At 42.0% G+C, this 27,966-nt stretch overlaps 1 long non-coding RNA gene across 1 annotated transcript in view; it reads right to left on the reverse strand.

The window, feature by feature from the left end:
- Positions 1-598: 598 nt before the first annotated feature.
- The window catches only part of LOC142391399 (uncharacterized), a 33,001-nt gene continuing 5,633 nt past the window's right edge, over positions 599-27,966 (reverse strand). The window contains exons 2-3 of the long non-coding RNA XR_012770545.1: positions 18,338-18,522; positions 599-647 (exon numbers count right to left, since the gene is read on the reverse strand). This is a non-coding gene — a long non-coding RNA (uncharacterized LOC142391399). The remainder of the gene's footprint in view (positions 648-18,337; positions 18,523-27,966) is intronic.

Here is a 27,966-nt window from a genome sequence, read left to right on the forward strand (position 1 = left end):
TTCTAGATCTAGAGCTGGTTATTCACAAAGCTGTACAGGCTGTGGTTACCATCACAGGAGCTGATTAAGGATGAATGAATAAATGTATGAATGAAATAAAAAAGCAGATTACAGCTAAAGAAACCATGTTAGTCCAACTTGTTAAGATTAGGGTGTTATATGCACCACAGAAAGTGTATGGTGTATAGATCAGGAAATCATTATAACAATATCTATTTTTCAGATGAAATGACATATCATCAAATTATTATGTAACTTAATATGCCAATAGGTCGCAGACTACTAGACAATCCTGTTAGTTTAATAATCAGAATTTAGTGCTAAGCTCTTCTCAATACACCAAAAAGATGTTGAAATGAAAAACTCAGGTTTCCTTTGCTCTCCGAGACTTAAAGGGCCATTTTACTGAAGTAATACATCTCAATGCAAAAGCACTCTGGATTAAACAAGGAGAGAATGCTCGACAATGATAATTACCATTTACTTTCATCTCAGTGGACCTAACATCCGATAGAAGACGGATATTTGTTGGTGTGTAGCACAATCGCCCTTACTTTGTCCATCCCAAACTTTCTGTCATATTTCCATTACCTGCATCTCACTGCTTTTCCTCTTTACTTTCCCTGCTGCTCTGCGGTGCCGTCCTCCTGAATGTAGAAAAAAAGGGTGCCGATCAGCAAAGAAATGCCTGTTAAAGTGTTATAACAGTATAAAGTTACACTGGCATCTCATTTCTAGTTTTTCTACAACAGTTCAGTGTGCACTGAACTAAGGTGCTCCAGTTAAAAGCCAACGTTCTTTATTCTGGGTAGAAGAACAGCTTCAGCTGCTGTGTTAACCCTCTGAACAGCACAATAAACAGTGAGAATGGGCAGAAATATTTTAATGTGAAGCTATAACACTAACACTAAAAAAAAACAAAGACATCAGCATCTGAACATAATCTGAACAACAGAAAAAAGCCATCACCCGATGCCCTCTGGCTTGTACTTTTGCAGTCTTGCTACCGTTTGCAATGAAGTGGAACAGACAAAAAGAGAAATACAGATACAAAGACAGATGACCCATCAAAAAACAAACTTGGATTTTATCGAACTAAAAGAGTCTTTTCAAATAGAACAAGACTCATCCTATTTCAGGAGGGAACCATCTTTCTTTAGTCTTTTATTGTGTTGTATCTCTGGGTTAAGATTCTGCAAACTCACAGCCTACTAAAACAACAAAGTTGGGACAACGTTTAATACCAACAGAGCATCCCTGCCACTAACCAAAACACAGCAGCTCAGCAAAGCTCAGACGCACCTGCAGGCGTGCACGTATTGCCAGAAGAGAGGAGTGTACAGCTGTTCGCCGCTCCAGGCTGACAAGATTAGTTGGAGTTGGGGAGTAAATTACAACCAACAAAGCTGCAGATATTTGACCGACCGTCTGACTCACGGTCAGTGACGGACATGGAAACTCTGTGACCTGCTTCCTTCAATACCGTCCAGCTAGCAAGCTAACCTGTCAGTGGGTTTCACCCAGTTTTTAGTTTGACTGCATTTTGGTTCAATTTAACCAAACCTAATCAATGTAAAAGCTGTTTTCAGTCAGCCATTGTTGCCTCTGAGCATCCCTTTCAGGTTTGAAATGGAAACATCATTCAGAAAACACTGGGTGCCGCACTTTAGCATCGGGATCTCCAAAACACCAACAGTGAAACCGGAGCTGTAGCACCTTCCAGCAGCTCACAGAATCTCTAGTAACAACATCATGACACCACTAACTTACACAACAAAGGGTTGTCTGCATTGGGATAACCATTTAAAATATCATACACTGCATTTTTGGACAGACATTGCCTTTGTATACCAGCACGACCCCCAAAACTAACGAGAGGAAAAGTGGATTTAATGGTCAGCGTAGCGTTGACAAGCTAAAGAGAAATATGGAGCTTAATTAACTGGTGATAACTAAACTCAACCATTTAAAGGTTGTGATAATTGTCAAACAATGCTCCTAGGCATCACCACCGTCAAATGGATCGGACTTTAGATCAGGGACCTAATTACACACTCACCATTTGACGCCATCAAAGTGCGATTCCATTAACGTGTTATTAACGCATTTTCTTTGACAGCTCAAACAGAAAATTAATAGTTGTAGTTTCATTGCATTCCTCTCGGGTCCATAAGAAAATGTTGCTGTGGGCTCCATGTTGGCGAGAACCAGCCAGCTTTTGTGCATTTCCTTTGTTGAGGCTGATGGCAAATATCAACCACGTCAGATTGTCCAAAAAGGCGAACAAGACAACCTTTTTAACACTTTTGTAAAGGCATTAGTGTTATTTAGAAGATAAAGGCTGTGTTCGAAACCGCATACTTCTCCTACTACTCCTACTACTCCTACTACTCATACTAACTTTTTGAGTTAGTATGTGAGTTTGAGTAAGCGAGAAGTTCCCGGATAAATACTAGATTCTCCGAAATGTTGGGTATGCATCATGAGGTTACTACTCATACTCAAACTACCCAAGATGCAACGTAATGTGACGTCGTCGATTGTTATTTCCTGTCAAAACGGCAGTTTCAAGCTAGCTATAACGAGGGTAGGTTCACTTCCTGTTTTCAAAACAAAAGCACCAATTGTATCGTAATGGCTTTCCCTATGATAAAAGGCAACGGGTATTTTGTTTTGTGAAAATAACCAGAAGTGCGTTGCTCACTGCGGCTAGCTTTAGTAGCGCCAAATTCGTCGGAACACAATTGTAAATAGCCGGTATTTTGTCAGGTTTTCAACATGTTGGGGATCTAAAATACTACTTTCTCGCCTGAATATGTTTCAAATGTAAAGTTTACAGAGTTTAAAGCTTAAGCGAAATCAGCTTCAGGCTTGCTGATTTCGACTCGGGCAGGAGTGAAATGCATTGTGGGTAAACGTTCTGCATATTATCTGATCGATGAGTATGTAGTATTGAAGTATCCCGTATGCAAGTATGTCGTATGCGGTTTCGAACACAGCCAAAGACATAAACTGAACATGTCATGGAAGGATTCAGATTTACTTGAGTAACATGCGATTGGATGAGTGATTGGTATTGGTGTCCTACACTGAGTTACCAGTGGCACAATGACCAGCCTCTATACATTCATTATTCATATTAACTTCAGCCATAGATTCTGCAACCCGGGAGAATAAAGTTGTGTTCGCAGACGCTCATTAGTGGGGGCCATTTTGTCAAGCAGTTCCAAGTTGTTGTTTCAAGTGAGCTTTTTGGTGTCTCTTGAAGTTGGAGGTCATGTCGGGTTTCTCTCTAATTGGGTGTCAGGAGGATTCTAAATATTTTCACACCCACACAGCAGACGTATGCACACATACCTCAACACACACTCACACAGGCCTAATACATCCTTGTTTAATTGGTCAAATATGCTTCCCTGACCAGTCATGCTAAATCATGAAGCTTCCCCACACACACACACACACACGAGCGCAAACATTGTCGTGATGTATAGGAGAAGCTCCTAATAAGGATTCGTCAGGCCTGTGAATCTGAAGAGCACTCGAGGAAAGCGAGCCTTTGCCGGTGCAGAGACAGGAAACTCAGCGGGCTCAATTTTGACTTTTGCCCTTGCTGTTTGTTCGCACTTAAAGCCAATTAAAACGGACAGCAAAGAGGGGTGCACTTCTTTGGTGTGCAGGGAAGCTGTTCCGGTAAAAACCTGGAGAGGTGTAATGGATTATTTATCATCAATGTCCTGCAATGAGAGTCAGGCTTCATGCCAAGAGTGGGGCTGTGTACATACTTCCATACTTCCATACTGCATACTCATAATCATACTTAATAAAGTAATTCTTATTCTGATTCTGATTCATCTATCAGACAGTATGCAGAGTGTTTACCCACAATGCATCTCGCTCCTGCCCGAGCCGAAATCAGCCGGCCTGAAGCTGATTACGCTTAAGCTCTAAACTCTGTAAACTTTAGCAACATTTGAAACATTTTCAGGTGAGAAAGTTTTCGTTTAGATCCCCAACGTGTTGAAAACCTGCCAAAATACCGGCTATTCACAATTTTGTTCCGACGAATTCGGCGCTACTAAAGTTAGCCGCAGTGAGCAACGCACTTCCGGTTATTTTCACGAAATAAAATACCCGTTGCCTTTTATCATAGGGAAAGCCATTACGATACAATTGATGCTTTTGTTTTGAAAACAGGAAGTGAACCTACCCTCGTTGTAGCTAGCTTGAAACTGCCATTTTGACAGGAAATGACGATCGGCGACGTCACGTTATGTTGCATCTTGGGTAGTTTGAATAGTAGTAGTAACCTCATGATGCATACCCAACATTTCAGCGAATTCTAGTATGCATCCGGGAACTTCTCGCTTACTCAAACTCGCATACTAACTCAAAAAGTTAGTAGGAGTAGTAGGAGAAGTAGGAGAAGTATGTGGTTTCGAACACAACCTGGGAGTTCAGATCGAAAGGCAAAAGATAAAGATCCCGTTCCATTCGGTCCCATGTGTCGTACCTGTTCTTTACTGTGCATCTTCCACCACTCTGAAGCACCATAACTCCACCAAGCACTCCCAGGAGGGGAAATCTCCCAACACACATGCAGTATTCTTTCTGTTTCTCGTGTTAGATACACTGATGTTGATATGTAGTTCAGACAGAAGATAAGCTCCTTCCACTCTCACTTATCTGGGGTTTCCTCTGGGCCCATAAAAACCATGCACCTATGAAAGAGACAGAAGAGACTCACCTCGCACTCCAAGTTCATTTCATGCTACAGCAATAAGAAAAAAGGATTTGTTTTTTTAAATAGCATTGAACTCGAACAGCAATCTGATCTTATTTTGTTTGGGTTTTTTCCAGCATGTAGCGACAGTTGTGGTTCCGGGGAATGAAAGGAGCGAGGAGAGATTATTCATCAAGACATTAACGCCGTTCCTGAATATTTCATGTGAAATCCTTATCAGCATAAAAGAAAGGACTAAATTTCCTGCCGTGCTGAGTGGGCACAAGTCTGTTCAGCCGGCGACAGGAGGACTCTGTGGATTCTCCTCGCTTTTTTGGGTGTGAAAACAACAGCGCTGTGACGCAGACGCCTGGTGAAACAACACGTTCCCCTCGGTCCCATCTGCAACACGTGCCCGCTGCAGAGAAATCTGAGCCATGACAGCTCCTGTTTTACATTCATCGTGGCCCCAACGCCAACGAAAATACTGAGTTGTCGGAGAGGAGAGCAAAGGGAAGAGACAGCCCGTCACATGAATACAAAGTGAGGGATGAGCAGCTCATTGGGTGGGAGGAACACATCTACATGTGTCCTCTGAGCCCCACTGACAGCTCCTTGAGAACATCAAGCTTATGAGGTGATTTATAACATAAGAGGGCAAGGGCAACGCTAAAACCACCTTGAGGCAATTCACAATATCCTCTACTCCATCTCAATCATTTATCTCTCTCATCCCCAGCTCTGACAATTCAACTGCTGCCCTCTTATTCCGTCCAGTAAGAAAGAATAAACTGTGTTTCAGTTAAGAAACAGGGTAAGAAACTCCACAGAAACCGGAGGTCAGACCAATCAGAGTGCAAAAAGTAAGAATGTGGAGAAGAAAGATGTTTGACCCGATGTTTCTCTCCGAAGCTCGACAGCAGAACGCAGCTCTCCCCCCATTATCAAAACTTACCCACTTCTCTGAAATTGCCTTCTGTCTGTGAAATTAATGACAGGCATTTGGTGCGGTGACAGGCGGCACCCAATACAACTGTAATCTCTCTGCAACTGTGTCGGGACACGGCAGAGGACACAAGGAAAACAAATGGAGAGACAACGCGGCTCGTCATTAGTCTCGGCAAGGACCCAAGGACGCAGGAGGGTTGTTTCACTTTCCGATATGAGAGAACAATTTCCTCCTCATGTGTTTTTTTTCTTTTCTTTTAGTTTAAAAAAAAAAATCAGACTGTCACAGGACAACTATGTACACAACTCTTCATCAAGCTCCACAAAATGTAAAATAATCAAAAATCCAGAGAAACTAGAGATCAGGTGGCACCTTTTCTATCAATTCAGAAATATATTATAGAATACAAGAAAGAGACACAAAAAAAGTATTTATACTGGGGCAAGTGACGCCTAATATAATGCAGATGTGTGACCAGTGTTGGTCAAGTTACTTTTAAAAAGTAATTAGTTACAGTTACTAGTTACTGCTCCCAAAAAGTAATTGAGTGAGTAACTCGGTTACCACATTGTAAAAGTAATTAGTTACTCAGCAAAGTAACTGTGGCGTTATTTTTTATGTTCTATAACATCTTTAACATCAAATATGTTTATATTAACTGATTGAAGAATAAAAACACTACATACAGTAATTTAGAACATTCAGTATTTATTTGAACTCAATAGATTGCAGCCTGCCATATGATGCATAGAAATAAATTAATAAATAAATTCTGACCCGAAAAATCGAGTGTTGTTTGTTTTCGAGATGCTCCGTCTCCTTCGCTGGGGCTCACGCTGGCTGCATTTGGGCTTGGGATTGGGTTAGCAGCTGCAGAAGCAACAAGTGTCATATTCACATGGGTTGATGTGAGGTGCTTCATTAGATTTGAGTTACTTGAGGCAGACGTGGACAAAGTTTTTTTCCCTGGGCATAGCGTGCATGTTACATACACATTCTTGCCTTTTATCTCCACGATTTATCTCCGTTAGTAACGCTGTTATATACTTAAACGCCGTTACTCCCAACACTATGTGTGACAATCAATCATTGAAAAACTAAACCTAACCCAAAGACACAGGCTCGACAAAATTAAACTAGAAGTGAAGCGAACAATAAGGCCAAACGTAGACATAAACCATGACACAAAGCAACCCATAAGAGATGCAAAACCACCGCAAAGAGATGGAATTACGACAAAAAGGAGCAAAACAATCCAAATCAGACACAAAATAGGGAAAGGAATTAGTTAAAGTTGCCTGCGAGTGTCTCATGAGTTTTTTTGATCCTGTTATAAAACACCAGGGCCTTTGTAACTTTGCCCCAAACAGCTGCCAGGTTTCTTTTGCCAGCCTGAAGCTCCCATTTGTGGAAACCACTGACAGTAAAGTGAGCGGTGCATTCATCCAGTCACAAGTGAGAGGGGTTACTGCTGGTGTCTGCCAGCGAGGAGCTCACTGAGCTGCAGAACACAATGACAAATGGGATATTTCTGGGACTGAGGAGCGAGCGTGAGCCTCAATTATGATTTTGCACTTTGGTGCGTTCGTGACGCTGAACACACACGTGAAAAAGTACATGGGACGCATCCACTTTTAGAGCATCAAAAGACATATCTGTTTATGACACGTCTTAAAAATAAACATTAACAGAAAGCGTGAACACATCAAAACCACAAAGGTCGACACAAAACACGCTGTCATGAGCTCAGATGGAAACAAACAGTCATCAGATGGGGGAGGCTTCGTTTTTACTTGATCTTTCAGCTTCAGAAAAGGCAGATATAATAGAGCGAAAACCAAGGGGGGCAGAATGGAGGGGGGAGGGGAGAGGGGGGTTCTGTTGCCTGGCAACATCTCCCCATAGAAATATGTGTGTGCATGTGGATGTCTGTGAGAGCACCCCTGTAGGCTAATGTAAGAGCAAGTGGCTTTGTTTACACGGTGCAAAAGAAATGGTGCAGGACGATCGGGATTCCCACGTGAGGGTAGCGCGGCAGTGCCAGACTATTAGCCCATCACACAAAGGGAGTGAGTTGTTCAAAGATCCAATTAGACCTGGACGTGTCACCCATAAATCATAAGCTCTGAGGAGCCTCCAACAGAGAAACACGTGCGATGTTTTTTTTTAGCCTCCAAGTCGCCGTTGGAGACGATTTTCTCCCTTTTCTCACCCTTTGTCCAGATTCAAATGGGGAATGTTAGTACTGGGCCATGCAGGTGGAATGAAAAGCCTGGTGCTAATGAATAGTCCGTTATTTAATGTCTTTAGAATCCAACTCTAAAACTGACTGGATTTAAAGAGCAGCGGTAACAATGTTTAACGCGATGAAGACCGAGATTATTTCCTCAGCTCAGCGTAATGGAATGACTCGTAAAAGGCTTTTTTTTCCCCGAACAAATAGCATACAGATTCTAAAAGTTCTTTTGACACTCTGTTTAGAAAGCATGAAATACAGTCATACGATGTGTGAAGATGTCGTGGTGTTCCATCTGAAATCACACGCGTTTCCCTTCCCTCGCCGCCTCCCCCAGACAGACATTTTTACAGTGCACCTTGCAAACGTAGGCCGATTTAATGCTCTTTTGCTCTGGGCCGGATTTGCCTTCGACTATACCTGCTGCATTGTCACAGGAAATTTGACGGCAATTTAAGATGTGTTAAGCCCAAAAAAAAAAGGTTTGTGTTAAAAGCCGGGATCGTGCTGTGTCACATTACATCAGCTCGAATGCAGGTCATTTTCGCACTCTGAGCTGAGCAAATGTAAAGGAAACAAAAGGAAGTGACAGAGTTTGAGCTCTGCCTGATGATGGGTGACAAATGAAAGGAAAAACGAACCAAAGGGTCTTTTTCTAACCAGTGTATCGTCTCATTTGTATTGTCAATCCAGTGGCGTTTGCTGTCGTTTCTCCCCTCATCTGCAAAAAAATGCAAGTGTACAATTTTGCTGACTGCACCGACTGTCTGACCTCACTACAGCCGTCTTTCCCTCCAAGTCGTTCCACCAAATGAAGTTTTAGCACAAGTTCAAGGAAGTTCATGCACTTAAAAAAGGGACTTTTTGGTGAAGTAAACTCTATTAGAGTAACTGTCATCATTTCTACCTTGTATTTTTAAGATTCAGTAAGAACTCGAGCTTCTTAAGTAAAATTAAACATTTTATTAACGTAATACATGAATTATGGGGGAAGAGTAAGTTTTACTTAGGTTTCCTCATACAATTTAAATGTTTATATGCTTGTATGTACATAAACCTAGAAATACTACATAAACTTTACTCTGAAAGTGTATCGTTAAAATCTACTAAGTTTCTTCCTAACAGCAAATACTACAGATATATCAAATTTACTTAAAATTTTGAGTAAAAAGATGTTCCTGCCTATGAAAAACAGGTAGACTTTACTTAATTTGTTTAACTAAATATAACTTAAAACTTAGATGTAATTAAGTTGTTGTTACTTAATATCTTCAAAACTGTTACGTTTTATGGTAAGTAAAATTTACTTGATACTGGCAAGTGAGTCAGCATTAAATATTCCTTAAATCATCTGAGTGCAAATACTTACAAAGAGTTTTTTAAGTAAAACTTATGAGTTGTGTGTCTTCTGTAACACTTTTCCTCTCACGTTCCTTTAGTTGCCTCATTCTTTAATTCGGATGTTGTTACACTGGTCTGATGGCTTCTTGTCCACTGAGAAGCCTCAACAGAAGTCTTCTCAGACTCCAGGGGGGTCCCGTCCAGTCCCTTTCCTCTGTCATGTCCAGCTCCAACATCCTCTCCATTCAACTCCTCTTTCTATTAAAGTAAAGGTCCAAAAAACAGAGAGGTTTGGCGGCTACTGTGAGCACCATCATCTCCGATCAAAACAAATGCATAAAACAGGTTTCATCCAACATATTGTGACTCTGATCAGTCTTTTTTATCCGAGGAAGGTGTCTCGTTCCCTTGGAGGTAAAGTTTTACACCCCGGATGAACTTGGAAGAAAAAGGGTTATTGCCTGAAAGAACTACATTTGCTCTGAAATAGACACTGCCGGCCCACAGAGTGTGAACCAAGCAGTAAATCCGAGGCGCCCAGAGGTAGAGGGGCTGCACGCTCTGGTAAGAACATCAATACACTGCTATATCTTTACATAGCAAGTTAATTCTTTGCTGCTGTATTAAGGCTTAATTTATGTATATTGGAGCCTTGAAAACAACAACATCCGGTGTTTACTGTCGAGCTGTATTGATTAAAATTACCGTAAACCTGAACAGACTGTCAGCTAAGGTACTCAATGCCCCTTTTTTTAATTTGAATTAACCAAATGTTTGATGCGAAAAAGTTTCACGAATGATGTTTAACTATCAAAGTTTCTCAGGAAGCTGCTTGGTTGTAATGAGAAAGAAGAATGGGGTAAATCCATGTAAATGACTCAGAGAACAGTGCTGTAAAAGTCAGTGGAGCACACAGAACGCTGTTTGGGGTTTCACCAGGAAACCGACACGACACGGCGACACGGCACCAGCGTGCGGCTGAACTTAATCACGTAATTGCTTCCCAGATGAGCTCAAACAGATCACCGATGTTACTTATTCTGGGGGAAGGGTTCAGCTCGTGAATGTTAAGCATCAGATTAACCAAGCAACTCACATTCACAACCTGGAGGGTCCTCTTGGCAACCAAGGAAATCTACTATTGACTCGCCGGCCCAACGGTAGCAGACCGGTTGGAAGCCCGAGTTGAGGGCAACCGAGCGTTAATTGCAGATGAAAATCCGAACAGTACTAACACCCTCACTTGTTTACCTCGCTGCTTCTTTCCAGTTCAGAGAACATATAATATGATCAGGATGCATCAATATTGATAGACAGAGAGATCTATATCACGAAGCCTGTTGCCTTTTTGCTCTTAGAAACTTAATTAGTCAGTTGTTGCGGCTTGCCAGGCAGCCACTGCTTGCACCCGGACATTCTATGCCATGATCACACACTTGGGCATTGGGCAGCTGGTGCACCAGCAAAGCAATGAGTCATTGGAGATGAAAATGTTTCACAGTCGAACAAGGGCACGCCGAGATAATGACCGACTCCGGTGCGAGGCACACGGACGAAGATGAGGCAGAGTGCGGGTGTCTCTGTGCATGCAGGCACCCGGATATCCACGGCTGATGAACGAGGTAAAGAAAATCACTCTGCTGAGTTCGCTCGTCTTCTTTTATGGAAAGACATCATCAGTGTGTGTGTGTGTGTGTACAGTATGCATGAGTCGCATACAGGCTCCTGAAGGGAGGGATTTGACATCTAAACGCCAGCACTTGCTCTTCATTTGTTTATGTCTTGTAATATCCAAAGCCCTGATACACACACACACACACACACACACACACACACACACACAGCAGACAGAAACATACAGAAACTAGGATCCACAGCTCAGTTAAACCCCTCGAGGTTACTTCACATGTGGAGAGCTCTGCTTTGTTTGCCGTAACCATCCCTTATTTATGCTACACCTCAGGCTAGCTGTCAGCCTGCATAGCTTTGCTCTGGGTTTCCACTCCAGCACACCAAATGGACACATGCTGCATTTAAAAGCGCTCCACACCATCCAAATGTTCCATTGCCATCGAAGGCAAACCCACGCTAATCAACGCATTGGGCTCGTGTGCGTTTTCCATCCTCGCACGTCACGACATTGAACCCAAAAAGGTATGGGATTCTGTAAGTTAGGTAAAGAAGTTAGAGGAAGTCTGTGAACAGCATGAGCAGCACTGGAAGGCTGTGTTTGAAACCGCATACTACATACTGCATTCTGCATACTCATCTATCAGAGAGTATGCAGAGCGTTTACCCACAATGCATTTCGCTCCTGCCCGAGCCGAAATCAGCCGGCCTGAAGCTGATTACGCTTAAGCTCTAAACTCTGTAAACTTTAGCAACGTTTGAAACATTTTCAGGCCAGAAAGTAGTCGTTTAGATCCCCAACGTGTTGAAAACCTGACAAAATACCGGCTATTTACAATTTTGTTCTGAAGAATTCGGCGCTACTAAAGCTAGCCGCAGTGAGCAACGCACTTCCGGTTATTTTCACAAAATAAAATACCCGTTGCCTTTTATCATAGGGAAAGCCATTACTATACATTTGGTGCTTTTGTTTTGAAAACAGGAAGTGAACCTACCCTCGTTGTAGCTAGCTTGAAACTGTCGTTTTGACAGGAAATGACGATCGGCGACGTCACGTTACGTTGCATCTTGGGTAGTTTGAGTATGAGTAGTAACCTCATGATGCATACCCAACATTTCGGCGAATCTAGTATGCATTCGGGAAAAAAGTCAGTATGAGTAGTAGGAGTAGTAGGAGAAGTATGTGGTTTCGAACACAGCCTAAGTTTCCAGAGGCACTAAGGAGTTCAGACTGGGGATTCAAGCTAGCAGCTACTCAAAATGAGGTTGGGGGGAACGATTCCTCAAACTTATCGTGGGAACCTATTCATTTTGACATCAGATGGCTGTTTACTTTGGAGCTACATTTTCTACTGTCAGCTCAACACAGATGTCCTCCTGTTGATATTACATAGTGCCAATCTTTATCATTTCATAAGGTTTGAGCTGTTTGACAAAACGTTGCTCTGTTCCTGATAGCATAGCTGCCCTGGAAGAATTAAAAACCCAGGTGTGAAATCTGTGTGTTGAAGGTAAGACCGAGACAACTCATAAGCACTTTACGCAACCCTGATCAGAGGGAAAAAAAATCTCTCAGTTCCTAAAATTATTTGCATCCAAACTTTGTGAAGTTTACTGGCTTGTTTTATTATATTATTTATTTATTTACTTTTTTTGTTTTGTTTTTGTGTGCCTATTTGATGTTATTTTCCCATTGTATTATAATTTCTATTTAAGTATATTTCTGTAGACATACATACCAGTAATGGGAAATGGGGGGAGGGAGTGGGAGGGGGGCTCGGGTTGAAAATATGTTCAGAATGAGTTATTCAAATACTTGTCTTGAATACGAAAAATCCAATAAACAGAATGTTCAAAGAAAAAAAGTTTACTGGCTGAATTTCTGTGGCATAAAGGAGCAGGAAATGATTAATCCCAGATTAATTTTTCTCTCTGCAAAGGGCTGCAAAGTGTAGCTTGTTGTCCATTCTATTTATTCATTCTTAGGCCATAAATATATTTGTTTTTGATTATGGATACAGGTGTTTATCCCGGCTGCCTCTTTGTTTGGAGCATCCCTTGTGCACATAAAATGGTTGCGTTTGAGTGGTTTCAACTTCAACCATCTTTTGTTTTTTAAAGGTGCCACAGTGTGAAAGGCTCATGAGAAAGTGACTGAATTATCTCGGACTGATAACAGTCAACACAATGAAACTTGAATGATTGCTCCTTAGACAAAACCAGGCTTCTGTGTGATTAAAATTTGGATTTTTTTTCAGGAGATAAGGGGCCTTAAGCAGGCTACACTCAGGAGATTCAGCAACTTGAGTTCATGTGGCACTTCCCATTTGTACAGAATCTACATTTCTTCACAGCCATAATGTGTTGCCTATTAATACAATACTGAATAAAAAAAAATATTAATGCAATAAATGAGACCAAAACAGCAAGAATATGTGGGTTAAAAGCTATAAACATAAAATGAAGGCATTATTTATGTTAAGACATGCGTTTCTGAGCAAAAGGTTTGTTGTTCTTCTTCTGAATATGTGTTTATAACCATAGGGAGTTTGAGATTCTTGCCAGGGAGGGCAAAAAAACCAACAAAAAAAACACCCGTCTAATAGACAGTCCCGAGATCTGAGCCAAACACACACTGAAGCATATATAGCGTAACATCATGGTCTGATATATTTACTGTCACTGTGTGTGCTTTATGTCACTTATAAATATTTATATAATTTTTTCATTATATTATATTTTTTTAATTAATTTGGGAACACAGTAATTAACTATTTTAAACTCCGCCAATGGTTTCCAGTTCAGATGACAACTTGTGCTGAATCCCAACCATAATTGAAACAAAAAACCGCCTTGGGGGAGAAGTGTCTTTTGTCTTTTATATGAACGGAACAAATACAAAAAGTGCACTTGAATAGCATAAATAAATTAAATGAAGCAAAGCTCTGGTTGATTTTACAGGTTCGATTGCAGATGGAGACAAAGAGGTCAAATTTAATCAGGAAGTATCTAAACTTGGTAGTTTCTTCTTTCAAAATGCAGCTTTGTTTAAAGCCTGTATAATTATAACGTGTGTATACATTTAACAATAACAACAAAGAGGTAAAACAATTCTTTTTGTGTGTGTGAGTGTCATTCGTTGGAGTAATGTTCTGCATCTTTCACACGTCTGCCGGGTTGTTCAGTCAGTAGAAATCTATTCATCTTTTCTTAACCTCTGTACTTTTCCACGACCTAAAACTTCCCCGTCAGCTTTGCTTATTTATTCCTTTTTTATACATTCAGTCTGTCTGTGCGCCTTCTTTTTTTTTTAATAAGTCAAACAACTGTCAGATAACTGCTTCGCTGAAACAAAATAATTAAATCTCAGCGCTGGAAATTGCTGTCCGGGACTTTTCTCACCTCCCAGTGTGATTTACAATTCCAGATGGAATCCAAAAAAATGTGTGTTTACTGGTTTTAAACTGGCAGGTTTCTCAGCCTCGAGTAAAATCCGTTTGGCATTTATCTATAAAGCAGCATCCCGCCCTCTTCTGTTCTCATCTCATTGTTTCTCTTTATACCTTTCCTCCTGTCACCTTACCTTGGCAAACACTGTGATGGGAAACAGATGCTTACCACCTGTACGGAACCAAAAAAAAAAAGAGAGAAAGAAAATAGCTGCCTGCCCTCAGTGCGAAATCTAGCTTAATTATCTCTTTTATAACAGTTCAAAGCAGTTAAAAGTTTCACTTTAGCCTGGCAGAATGTGACCAGGATGCACTTTGTGACTACAGAATGACTGGGTTCACTCCACATACAAACACACGCACACGCTGTACACATCATCTCCTCTCCTGCTGCTCTTCTGCACCATCTGGGACTGATGGGAGCGTTGTGCTGCCATCAGCTCCCTGGTGGAAGAACACGCAGGAGCGCAGAGCGCAGCAAACTCTAGCCTTCCCCCCTTGACATTTTGGAAGCCCCCTTGGCTGGCTCGCCTTGAGTTGATTAATGATCTCGAGAAGCGCTCTGCTCACAGATGACACAGTCTCACACATTCCCAAGCATGTGCACGTGCATTGATAGGACTCTGGGTGATTAATTGAAGGATTAATATGAGGAGGAAATGAAAACTGCATCTCTTTTTGGGGCAGTAGGCGGCGCGTTGGCCTTATTTAGGTTGAGCCGAAAATAGAACACTGTATTGAAGATCCTACAATGTTGTTCAATGCAAACAATCTCTCTACATAGTTAACTTAATAAGTGAAGAACACCTTTTTGGAGTCAGGATGTAACTACTTAAAAAATAGATAAACAGAGATTGCATCAACTCTTTGGTATAGCTAACTAACAATTTGGCAGCTGTTCCAAAACTGCTCTTACTGTAAAGCCGTTCTCATCCTCTACATACAGGTAAATGTTCTAAAGAATCAGGTTCAGCCTCAGTTAGCACTAATAATGGCCTGTTATATGCAGTGCGTCTGCCCCTGTAATCATCAAGCTTTTTGAGGTCATCATTCAGCTGCGTGCGATGGCAAATTATCCTTTTATTCTCGTTTTACACCACGCCGTTGGAAAAAAAACACTGCAAGAAAGGTGCCACCGGTGGCATTGTTTAACTTCGCACACAATTCAGCTGGAGGGGAATTATGGGATGTGACACATGGCAACATTAACAGCACAAAATGTAACATGGAGCTGAGAAACAGTGCCAGATTCCAGGTTTCTGGTCATAGATGTGTGAAAACGGTGTCCATTCCACCACGATGCTGGTTTCTATGCAGATGTGTGGAGACAACCCCGGACCCCAGTGAGTAAAAGAAAAAAACAAGGAGGATTCACTTGTTTAACTTGAATAGAGGATTTTTTTTCTCGTGTTAGGGGTGGAGAATCTATGGTAATCTTGCTTTTGGGTATTTTTTACCCCCATGATTCCTCGCCAGGAATTCCAAAATTGGTAAAAACTGGGAGTATAACAAGTGATTATCATCTTGAACTGAAGCCTGCTTCAGGGATCCTTGCTTTAGGAACCGGAGAGCTAATCATTAAGACATGGGAAGTAGCGTAACTTCTGATTATGAGGTGCATATTGACCCTTTATGAACGCAATAAACATGACCCCATCAGAGGGCACAATCCCTCCATGCCCCGACTTCATTATCCAAGGTATAATTTAATTTATGCTTGCATGCCTCTGCCAACCAGCGAACGGGTCTGGAGTGAAATCAATGAAAGGAATTACCCGAATTGCCTGTTCGATGGAAAGAATACCTTCACTTTTTCAGCTCGATCTTCTGTTAAAGGCTGATGGGCAGGCCGCGATCCATTCTTTAGTTGACTGTCTGGCAGACATTAGCCCCTTTCACACTACGACCCGCTACCTTAGCGGGTCCAAATTGCACCTTCGACCCGCGTCGAGCAATGTGAACGCTTGGCGTGTCAGGGTGACCCGTGTCGCCTGAAGCCGAGTTCAGGGGGCGTTGCCTAGTGGCAGAGCGTCACACGAAACACATAAAATGCTGGGCGTGTACAATGACGTAGGCACAAGCCATGCGTCGGAGGTAGGGTTAAATACACCTGTCTGCATCAAATTTTTCAAACAAACAATGGCGGGACACCTTGAGATGTTACTTTACGGTGCGTCTTGCTGCGTGGGAAACCGCGTTCTCCCATCTTTCTCGCCAGCCCTTCCTGCAGAGGTCCATCCTTCACCGTCCCCGACATGTGGCGGTAAATAACGTCCTCTGCTCGGAGGCTGAGGAGCTCGCGGACCTCCTTGTCTCCCCAGTTGGCTATATTAAAAAATGTCTCCAACTTGATGTAGGCTAAAACAGAGTAAAACTTGTCCTCACCTGTCGCTGTTGTTCTGAATCAGCTGTCCATTCTGTCTTTTAAACTCCTCACGTCACGCCCACGTCCGACCCGCGTCGATTGCGTTCACATCAAACTCGGCTCGGCAAAAAGACTAGGGTCCGACGCGGGTCGAAAGGCGAGTCAAATTGACGCGGCAGCCCGGGTCGGCAGTGTGAACGCAACAGCGGACACGCTAAATTCGAGAATTAAACGCGGGTTATTCGGCAGTGTGAAAGGGGCTACAAAGTCATGGATGAGTGCCAACTTCCTCAACCTAAACGAGCAGAAGACTGAGATTATTGTCTTTGGCAATCCTCCCCCGGCTTTCAACACCGATGCCCTGGGCCCTCTCGCCTCGAACATCATGCCTTCTGTCAGAAATCTGGGCGTTATTTTCAACAGTGCCTTCAAATTCAATAAACAGGTTAGTGCAGTGGTTAGGAAAAGCTTTTTCCATCTAAGAACCATAGCAAAGATCAAAGCATACCTGCCCCAGAGTGCTCTTGAGAGAACTATCCATGCCTTCATCTCTTCCCAACTGGACTACTGCAATGCCCTTTACACTGGCATCGACAAATCCCAAATCCACCGTCTGCAGCTGGTTCAAAACTCTGCTGGCCGTCTCCTCACCCGCACTAAAAAACGTGAAGACATCACCCCGGTCCTTGCATCACTCCACTGGCTCCCTATTCACTTCCGTATCAATTTCAAACTGCTACTCATAGTCCACAAATCCCTCCATGGCTTGGCCCCCTCATATCTGTCCGACCTCCTCCACCGTCACATCCCCACTAGAGCACTTCGTTCAGCCGACCAACTGCTTCTGGAAGTGCCTAGGTCCAGGCTAAAATCAAAAGGAGACAGAGCCTTTGCCATAGTGGCCCCCACTCTCTGGAACCGTCTCCCCCTCCACATCCGCGCAGCCGATTCGGTAGATAGTTTTAAATCCCTGATAAAAACCCACCTTTTTAAACTGGCCTTTAGTTAGGGTCCTCCCTTGTTTTTAAACACTTGTATAAAGTGTCCCCTGGTTGCCTTATTAAATGTTTTTATTTTCCTTTTTCATATTTTAAATCTCCACCAGTCACTGTTCTCTAGCTCTTTTTATCTATTATTTGATATTTTCTTTTGTTTCTTTTTTCTTTTTCCTCCATGCATTTTTTAGCTCTTTTTTTGACTGTAAAGCACTTTGGTGCGGCTCTGCCACTTGTAAATGTGCTATAAAAATAAACATTTACTTACTTACTTACTTACTTACTTCTGTTATGGTGCTAAATAACGTCCAGAAAGGGCGATTATGATGTCGCAGTAAGGTGATCATCGGAATATAAAATGTCATCTTTTTTCTTTTATCCCGCTGGAGACGTTGTCATAATTGCCGTATGAATTATTAAAAGCTAAAACTTGTTTCACAAGGTGAGAGGCTTTGACCTCAAACAACCAAATACTTCAGCACATCCCCAGAATGGAGTTGTGTTTGCAAAGGCCTCGTTGGCGGAGGACCTTAAAGGCTTATTTGCTCAGTTTGAACCCCCCAGGCCTATACACACTTTAAGAAAGCTGCTGGCACGGATAGAGTACCTGGGAAGGTACTCAAAGCTCACCAGCTCTCCAGGATTCTTACCAGGATCTTCAACGTTTTCTTGACCCAGGCCCTTCATTCCAGCCAGTCCATCATTCCTGCTCCAGAAAAGCCAGCCTTCAGCTCCCTCGGTGACCGCGGGCCCATCGCTCTTACATCAGCGGTGATGAAATGGTTTGAGAGGCTGGTTTCTCAGCACGTCAAGGGCAGTCTCAAGGTGAGTCGGCCTACAGGGACGATAGAACAGGGCTTTGGTTTGATTTCTGCATCCGACAAGCTCTCAGATTTTACCAGGAAAGGTCGCAACAAATTAACAAAAACACAGCACGCGTGATCAAATCAAAACTATGATCTAATGAGCGTTGATACCAAAACGCCTGAGCCACTTTTATCTGTCCGACGATGACCCTCAGTGATGAATCGGATTCTATTGAATTAAAACCACTGCTACATGATATGCCCTTTAAAGACAAAATAAAAAGGTTATACATCTTTCAATACAAAAAGAGAAAACTACTCTTGAGTGTGACAAATCTAGCCACCTATACGGTGATTTTAAGTTGAGAAATGGCAGACGGCGATGGCGACACCATATTTCATTGGTCGGATGGCGTTTCGCTCACAAAAGCGAAGCAAGCCGGATAGCTTCATCAGCAGCGCGTGACATCTCGCCAATACTTTTCCTGCAAAGAGTTCAGGGCCTTTGTTTTGTGCCAATTCTTGCTTTAATTTTTTTTCCCCCTCGGCCATTTGACAAGATTGTCCGAGCGCTATCCCTCCGAGACCTTGGCTGAAAAGAAGAAGAAATGAACTCAATAAGAAAGGTGAACAATAAAAGGCACACAGTAATTTGGCTTCAAAGCAGAGAGAGTAGAAGGAATTTGCTTTCAATTTCAGAGGGAAATTGGTAGTAAGGAACCCTTGAGAATTGCAATTAGCCCACTATCTTTCTCAACACTTCTTGGTGGTATTTAACTTTCCTGACATGTGCAGCTGACATGTTTGAATCTTTAAGTAGCTCAGCTGACACAAACAAGGGTTAAATTTTTTTTTTTTTTTTTTAAGTAGTGTAGAGCTCAGTCCTCCTCCCCCTCTCCCCAGTCTCCAGCAGACAGCTTTACCCTGGGGCTAACTAACAAACGGCCTGCTCAATGAACCGAAACGACTAAATGACTTGTTGTTGCTGCGCTGTGCTTCAAAGGCAGGTGCATTTATGGCACCGCAGATGAAGGGGCTGAGGGGATCCAAAGCCAGGCTGCTTGTTAGTGTCTGCGTGGCTGCTCAGCGGGGCGAAAAAGAGATCTACCGAGGTGAGAGGATCAAGCAGTGTCGCACAGTAATAAAAGCATATCAGATCGGAGGTTGGTGGAGAGGAATCAGAAGGGAAGCTGGCACGACCTTCCGGTTTTCGACACTGAAGTTATTTTTATTTTCATCGTTATTGATGGGAAGGTAAAAGTTCTACTGTGTCAAAGGGCTGCCGATATATCTCAGTGTTACGGTTGGCGGCAACAATGTGGGATGATGGTAAAGCAGAAGTACAATCAGAAAACAGATAATGGGTTATTTTTAAACCGTTGGCGTGATGTCGGGTATTTGTTGGATATTTGCCTAAGGATGCGACAGCAAAGCTAATTAGACTAAGTAGTTTAAAGACACTGGAAAATATTCGGTAAAAAGAGCCTGATAATTTCTCACCAGAGACAAATAAGCAGTAGCCTCATCAGCTCGGTTGAGCCACCAGCTGCTACAATCAATTCTTCCTGGATAACACCCATGACGCCGCATAATGAAATAATTATAAATAGAAGGGGAGAGTATCTTGTTGATTTGCAGAATTTCAATCTCATTTTCACAAGAGGATTAGCTTCGTCAGTCGAAAGCGAGGGGCCGCACTGGCTCAATTAGGCCAACATACGTAAAAAAAAAAGAAGAAAGGACTTTCAATTAATTCCAAAGATTAGATCTCTGAGATTGCGTGTGTTATTGGAGTCGTGGCGCAGTGGCAGCAAAGCTCTAAGTCGGTGGACTGTTGCTCCGCTGAAGGCCCATCTCTGTACAACCTGCACTCTCTTGATACAATCATTTCTGAATATAATGCAGAGGATGTTGACATCCATGCTAATTGGGTGAATTGGGCTCATTTAAATGCATGATTTTATTCATGAGATTTGTGAGGGAACAAAAAAAAAAAAAGCATGACTGATCGGAATAATTCAAGAGAGGCAAAAAGCGTATTAAAATTCCAAACGTCAAGGTTTTAATCTTCGAGTCGTTGGGTAAAGACATGACAGACAGTTCAGGTTGGTTGTTGAATTTAAACAATCCCAGTTGTAATTTTAAACATCGAAGATAAAACGATAGCTTCACTTTCTCTCATACTGCCAGCTACAAATACCAGCTTTAGGTAGAATATAGGAAAATACAGACAGAAGTGAGAAAAGTTCATTGAAATTTGTGTAAAAAAAAAAAAAAAAAGAGCCCATTTTTAAGGGACCATGTGGAGCCAGTCATTCATATGTAGTTCTACATGGTCAAACCGGACGATCGCAAAACTATTTTTACTTTGCTAAGTTCAGACAAACTCATCGCTCTATATACATGCATAATAAATGAAAGATATTTTCTGAAAGCCTTCCATACGCTCTTAACTGGCCTGTAGCCAGTGTTGCATTTATAACATGGTCAGTAAAAGTGTACCAGATAAGCAAGACGAGCCACTGAACCCTCTATCCTCTTCAGAAAAAAATAAATAAAACGTCTGCTTTGCTTCGAAAAGGATAGAAACCGTTTAACTACACTGAAAAAGGTGTTCAATATTCAGTAATTATCTTTGTACATAATAGTTTTCATTGTTCGTGTCTGCCACTCACACACAGCATTAAAGTCAACTTTGACAAAGAGAGCACATATGTGGCACCCAGCCACATTTTATCTCAAGCCAGTTCTTTGTTCTCTCTCTTCATATTGTGCTGGAGCAGTAGGAAGCTACACCCCACCGTTGCAGCCTCGCATGAAAGTGTTTAACTAATGAAACAATATTTGGCTCATACTGCAAAGTAGGAAAATGTTGTCTGTTTCAGAGTAGGAGTAAATACAGTTGGATAATGTTGAATACTGCCACGACAGTGGTCATAGTACCCAGTAAATCTGAGAAACGTTCTTGGTTTTGTTGAGTCTGCTCAAGTGAGACCATCCAACTCTGCCCACGTCCTAGTCGGCCATCTTGTTACGCAAGAAGCGACTCCCACGTCAAAGCTATATCTCCAGTAAAAGTCTTTCCTTTGTAACTATATTTAATCGTGTTACCCGTTTTTATAGATAGTAAGGTCCTTGTTTGATTTAAATGTATTGTACTGAAGCGTGTTTGTATGTGGAGGATTTGCTGCTTGTGTTAGTCAAATGTAATCACCTAGCATCACAGCCGAGCAGCTAACATTAGCTAACTTCGTACTTGACCAGAAAACATATTCATCTCACAACTTAACTGAGGCAAAGTCAAATATGTTTGATTTTAATCCCCCGTGAAGTGGAAAAGATCAACTAATTTACAACTAAGAAGCTTGTGCATCATCACAGATCAGTGGAAATACATATTTCAAATGTGGAAATCTTTGTTACAGCAGATGAAGAGGGCAGAAATAAACTAAATGAATCATTTAAATGTTATGATTCCAATGCATAACAGAAAAAATCTTCCAGATGTTTCATAAGGAAATGCTACAGACTGATGATAATTGACCATTGATGAATATCAATAATCCAGAGATTATTATTATAAGTGTTGCAGTTAACCTATCAGTACAGCATATCAAAAACTGGTGAATAAAAAAATAATAATAATAACACGCAATCAGGTCGGTAAGTTTGTAAGAAACCATTTTAGCTGTTTTCTTAAACGACCCCGTGGAAGCCGATGAGACAATCCGGAAAGTTGATGAGAAACTGAATCCGAAGAAAAGAAGAAAACACTGTAAGCTTAAATTATCTAGCTTATTTCCACCACATGTCAGGGTTAAGTTGCTGTAGAAGCATCTGTGAGCATCGTCTGTGGAATGCGTGCCACGCGCACGTTCTTCCTTTATAAAACCCGTCTGCGAGCAGGAAAAGGTGAACACGTTTTTTGGGGGATGATGCATCTCATCTAATGCCGGCCAGACGAACCCATTAGATGCTGTGCTGCACGCCTCCTTTTTGCTTTACCCCTTGTATTCTCATCAAAGGTCTGTCCCAAACAAAACAGATTCTTTACATAAATTCCACCTGTACAGAAATACCTGTGAAGATCTCATATACGCCACAAGCACTCCCAGCACCGTTGTAGCTTTCCTGAATGAATGAATTCAGTCGGTCTCTTCTCAAACACGCTCTCTGAACCTGTGCAGAGCCTTTGCTGCACTGCACAGCCTCTGCTTTGTTTGTCAGTGTTGCCCAGTGACTGTTGTGATGAAAGATGTTTGATTTTTCACAGCAGCTTTTGATGTAAAATGGCAGGGAAGTGCATGTCTGTTTTCAGAACAACCATTTTGGGGGAGAAAAAAAAAAAATAAACCTTGTCAAAAGGACAAAAGCCTCTAGAGCTTCGACAATTTTCTACATGTTTGTGCCAGTCCACAGAGATATGTCTGTAAGCGCTCTCCTGCCTAAAGCGGTTGGACTTTCTGAAACAAATCAGCATTAATGAATGCATAAAACCTCATTTTAGAAGCCAGCTGAGGAAATAAACAAATGTACAAACACTCTGATATAGATCATCAATCTTAGGGATTCAGATGTGTGTCCATTTGCCTGGCTCTCTGGGAGAATCGGAGTGCTTTATTTGTCATCATAAAGACAGACTCAAAGGCTCCACAGTCTGCAGACTGTGTGTGCGCTGTGGGGTTTAGGGATGTCGCAACAAAATATCATCTGTACTGACATATTCCTATGGGTCAGCTGATCAGGAATAATAATCCATGTGTGAAATGTGAGATCTGGCTATGATCTTGTTTTTTTGACAAATAGCAAATTTACAGTGGCAGGTTGGTCCCAGAGGACAAATATTTGGAAATGGGAGAGGGATTATAATCAGCATCGGGTTTGACAGAACCTCACCGAACCTGAAATTAAATACTCCAATGCTGCGTGTGGACCGGTATGAAAAAAAAATATGTTATGTTGATGTTGGTTTGACACACAGCATCAACCCAAACATTACCACCAACCCAGCAGATAACTGTGACAACAGTGGCAGCAGCCTACCCCCTGCAGGAGAAAGTGCCCCACAACAGCAAAAACCTGCTCAGGAAATGCTGGAGAAACACAAAAAGAGAGAGAGAGCCTGAAGGTGTTGAGCTGACCTCCAGACTCCTCGCATCCCATTCTGATCACGCTTCTGCAGGATGTGCCAGAACACCTGTTGGGCACTGTAGTATGAGTTCTGTACAGTTCATTTACAGAATGAAACTGCATCCACTGCCAGTTTAGTTTCAGTTAGAGACCGCTTCTTCCTACGAATAAAGACGCTGTCCTTATACAAACGAACCAACATGCTCGACGGAAGCCAAAAAGAACTTTCAGTGCGTCGCCCTCTGGATAGCACTTTTTATCCTCCAACACCGCCTCTCCGATTAGGGAAAAGCAAACACAAAACCAAGGTGACAGGCGAGTGATCGTCAATGTTGAGGCTCAGCTGGGTGAGGGATTCTGTGGCTGTGGCGTCGGCTGATCAATGAAACTAAAGGAAAAAATAAAACTTGCAAAATACGGCACTGTGTAAAAATTGTTGAGCCACCCCTGAAGAACGAATATAATCCAATCCAATCCAATTCAATTTTATTTATAAAGCACTTTACAACTAGCCTGGGCGAAAGCCGACTGTTGACTCTGTCAAACAGTCTGGGAAAACCCAAGAGGAATCCGTTTCCATGGAGGGCGGGACCTTACCCAGCAACTTAAATTTATTGGAGTAACGGAGTTCCCTTAACCAATGATAATGTTTAGAAATGACGTTGGTTATGCGCCGAGGTTCATGCTTACTCTCGCGAGGCTCTAGCTCGCGAATCACGCTTCCCACATCCGCTTTCATTATACCGGTACCATTTGATAAATCAAACTTTTCCCAAAGCCAGTTGGAAGGAGAGCTACGACATCCTTGCCACTAACAAAATTGACGAGGCATTCCTCTTGCTCTCGTTTTAATTGTGTAATGATCTCCAGAGTTGAGACAACTTCATGGATAGCTTCTAGCGTTCTTCCGTCACCATGTTGATTTCCGCTGCGGTTGAACTACAATTATATGGACTACAATGGACTCCGCGCGTGAGTTCTGCGTCACCACTCGCAACTGTTTGCTGATTGGCAAAACACTGAGCGAACCGAGGTAGGGGGATTTGGCCAGACTATGTGCGGAGCCAAAATCTTTGGGCGGAAGTACGTAGGATGGCGTCGCCAGGCTACTTTACAACAACCTCAGTTGACCAAAGTGCTGTACAGAAAAATAAAATTAAAAATTAAAAGAATAAAATACAAGAATAAATTAAAAGACATACAACAGCTATATAATTTAAAACAACAATAATACTAAAAATAATTATACATTCAACATCTCACATCGTGTCGAAAGCCAAGGAGAAGAGATGTGTTTTAAGATAGGATTTAAAAAAGAATATAAGTCCGTGTTCAGTGGCTTAAACACAAAAAAAACCCACATTGCTCTGAAAATAGTACAAGGATTTGGACTGAAAAATTAGTTGAAAAAAAGCAGGATATTTCCAAAGAAATATTTTTGGTTTTATTGTGTCAACAAGTATTTGGTGAGCAAATAATAATGTGAAGCACACAAAGCAGCAACTTCCAGAAAATGCTAAAGGTAACATGAATAGTGTCCACCGAAAACTCTCATCTGAGTCTCATTATTATTGTAAACACACAGAATGAAGTCTAGCTGCACCACTGGCTTTTATAGCATCAGTTTACACCCCCCCCCTCCCCTTCTATGTAATCCAGACAACTGCTCCCCAGGTCTTGCAATCACTTATAAGTTCAATTTCTTCAAAAATCAGTAAGACGCAAATATTCGGTAACATTGGGAATCGCACATTAAACACAGTTTGTACACCACTACAGAATGCCTTCATAACGTTGCATCATTCTGACAGTAAGCCAAAGAAAAGACTTCTTCCTAATGTTGCCATGCACTTGCAGGTTTGTATGTAGGGCAGAGGCCTTTGTTCCAACATACGGATTTAGTGAGCCAGCCTTGAGTTTTGTAGATTTAAAGCCTTGCGCTGCAACTGGTCTCCTTGGTTCCTCCTGTTTTTCAAACTTCTTTGCAACGCAGGGCAACACCTCCGATATAAAGAAACGGACTCATAAGCAAATACAAAATGCAAGAGTGTTTGCCTGCAACCAGAGCAGAAATCTGAAGAGGCAACTGCGCCGGCTGACCCTGACGGGAGGAAGTAACCTGCTCAGTGGTGCGGTAACATTTTAACACACAATCAGAAGGCTAAAGGAGCAAATGACCCCAACTGGCATGGTTCACAATGCACACTGCATTTTAAGCGTATTCAGCTGTGCGGATAATCACACAAGTGGCTGCGGGCGGTCAAATTGTTGAGCTTCCCCGCAATATGCTGTGCGATGACTTTGCTAGCTTTAGCGTGATGCTACTCATTCGTGCTGAGTCAGAGGAAAGCATGGATGCATCATCTGAAAGCCGAGCGTTTTAGTGTGCATGATGCGCCCGTGACCTGCAGAGATGTTTGTGAAACCAACAAAAGGAGGCGGCCTGTCGAGTTTCAGACTCTAATGCTAAACAAGCGGGGCCGTTAGTCAGACAAAGACGAGGCCATAAAGAGATCGAGAGACTCACAGATGGCGTTCGACAGAGAATATTTTCCTCGAGGCCAAAGACTGAGACCTCTGCATGCTGTGTTCAAAGAACGTCATTTGTCTGGTTGCTCAGCAGAGCATAGCAGCAATAAAACACACTAAAACACACTGTAGACCGTGTGTGTGTGCGCGCCCCAGCCCGCCCGCCCTCACTATTTTCCTTCATGTCACTCAACAGCTTGGCAACAAAGGCAAAAGTCCTTGACCTGCAATCGAGGGGCAACAAACAATATACTCTCTGTAGCTCCCTGCGTTTGGTTCTGGGAGGCTTTGCAATGTTTCTGATATGTTGTCTTTGAATGTTTTCCTCGAATGAACCCAAACCACCAAAAGTGTTCACAGTCTGAAGTCTGATTTCGAGCTGCCTGCTGTTGTTTTGGATGCCAAATGTGAAGCGTTCCACGGCTCCGAAGCATCGAACGGCAGTTCTTCACCAACTCATTTATTCCCTCCTAACTGACAAGAAGCTGCTGCTTCATTCTGCCAAAGCAATAAGCTAATGCTCTCTGGCACCGGCAGTTTCCCCTTTGCTATTGATAGCGCTGAACTGCATGATGCTCGCTGGGAAAAGTGAACAAAGACAGAATTATATAGAACAGGGGTCTTCAACGTTTTTCAGGCCAGGGACCCCCAAACTGATGGAGAGTTGGAGCAGGGACCCCCCTATTATTTATATGGCATACAATTGTGTTTTATATTTAACGGGGCCTAGTGCCGTGTATAAACATAGCTACTCTGTTATTGTACATTCAATACTAAGCTATTCAAATAATACACAGGTTAATATATTCATGTTTTTATTTTAAACATGTGCAAGGTACAGGGTGGCCGTGCCACTGCCATTTATAAACAAACATCTTGCATACAACACTGAGCTATTCAAATAATCCACAGATTTTAACTTTAAACATGCATGTAGATGGGACAATGAATCCTCAAACCATCTGTGGATGGCACACGTTTGCACACAATTTGTGAGAAAAACTGTTTGAAAAAAAAAAAAAAAGAAATGTTAAAAATCGTCTAATCAACCAAAGATTTTGCGACCCCCTGTTGAAGACCTCTGATATAGAATATAGATGTGCTTTAATTTATTTAGCCTTGTCAGCACCAAAAATACATATTCTTTATGTTCCAGTTGGTTATAAATAGTGAAACTCTGATGGGTTTATTGAATGTTTTAATTAGGGCTGGGCAATGATTACAATTTTTAATGTAATTAATCACACGATTTCCCTGATTTATCACGATTAATCACATTTGTTCGCAAAATCCAAAAATGAATTCAAAAGTAGTGTATAGCTTTTAGCATTTAGTTTTATTTGAAATGTGCTGCCATATGAATGAAAGTGCCATAGCATTTGTTGTGCAAACACACTTTTAACATCAGCATCTTTCTGTAGTTTTTATGTAGAAGCCTCGCTCCACTGTCTGTTTCCTTGAATGACTTGCTGCTATCAGTTGTGTGTTTTGCCTTTAAGTGATATTTTAGACTGGAACTACTACGCTGAGAAGACAATTCAACTTGGCAGAGTCTACAGATGACTTTGGTTCTGTCTGGAAGAACTTTAAAATGAAAATGGCCGAGTAAAAGTTCCGTACCCTTCTCCAGGTTTGGTGGATCCGCCAATTACTTACTTTTCCGTTTCCGCAGCAGACGGCAACAGACTTTTACAAAACAAAAGACTGTGAGCAACAGACTTTTACAATAATACAATAAATAACAAAACGGGTGTGGTCCGTGGCGTAGTGTTGAGCAGGCGCCCCATGTACAAGCAGCTATAGTCCTCGCTGTA

Source organism: Odontesthes bonariensis, chromosome 11, assembly GCF_027942865.1.
Source record: "Odontesthes bonariensis isolate fOdoBon6 chromosome 11, fOdoBon6.hap1, whole genome shotgun sequence".
NCBI classification, from domain to species: domain Eukaryota; kingdom Metazoa; phylum Chordata; class Actinopteri; order Atheriniformes; family Atherinopsidae; genus Odontesthes; species Odontesthes bonariensis.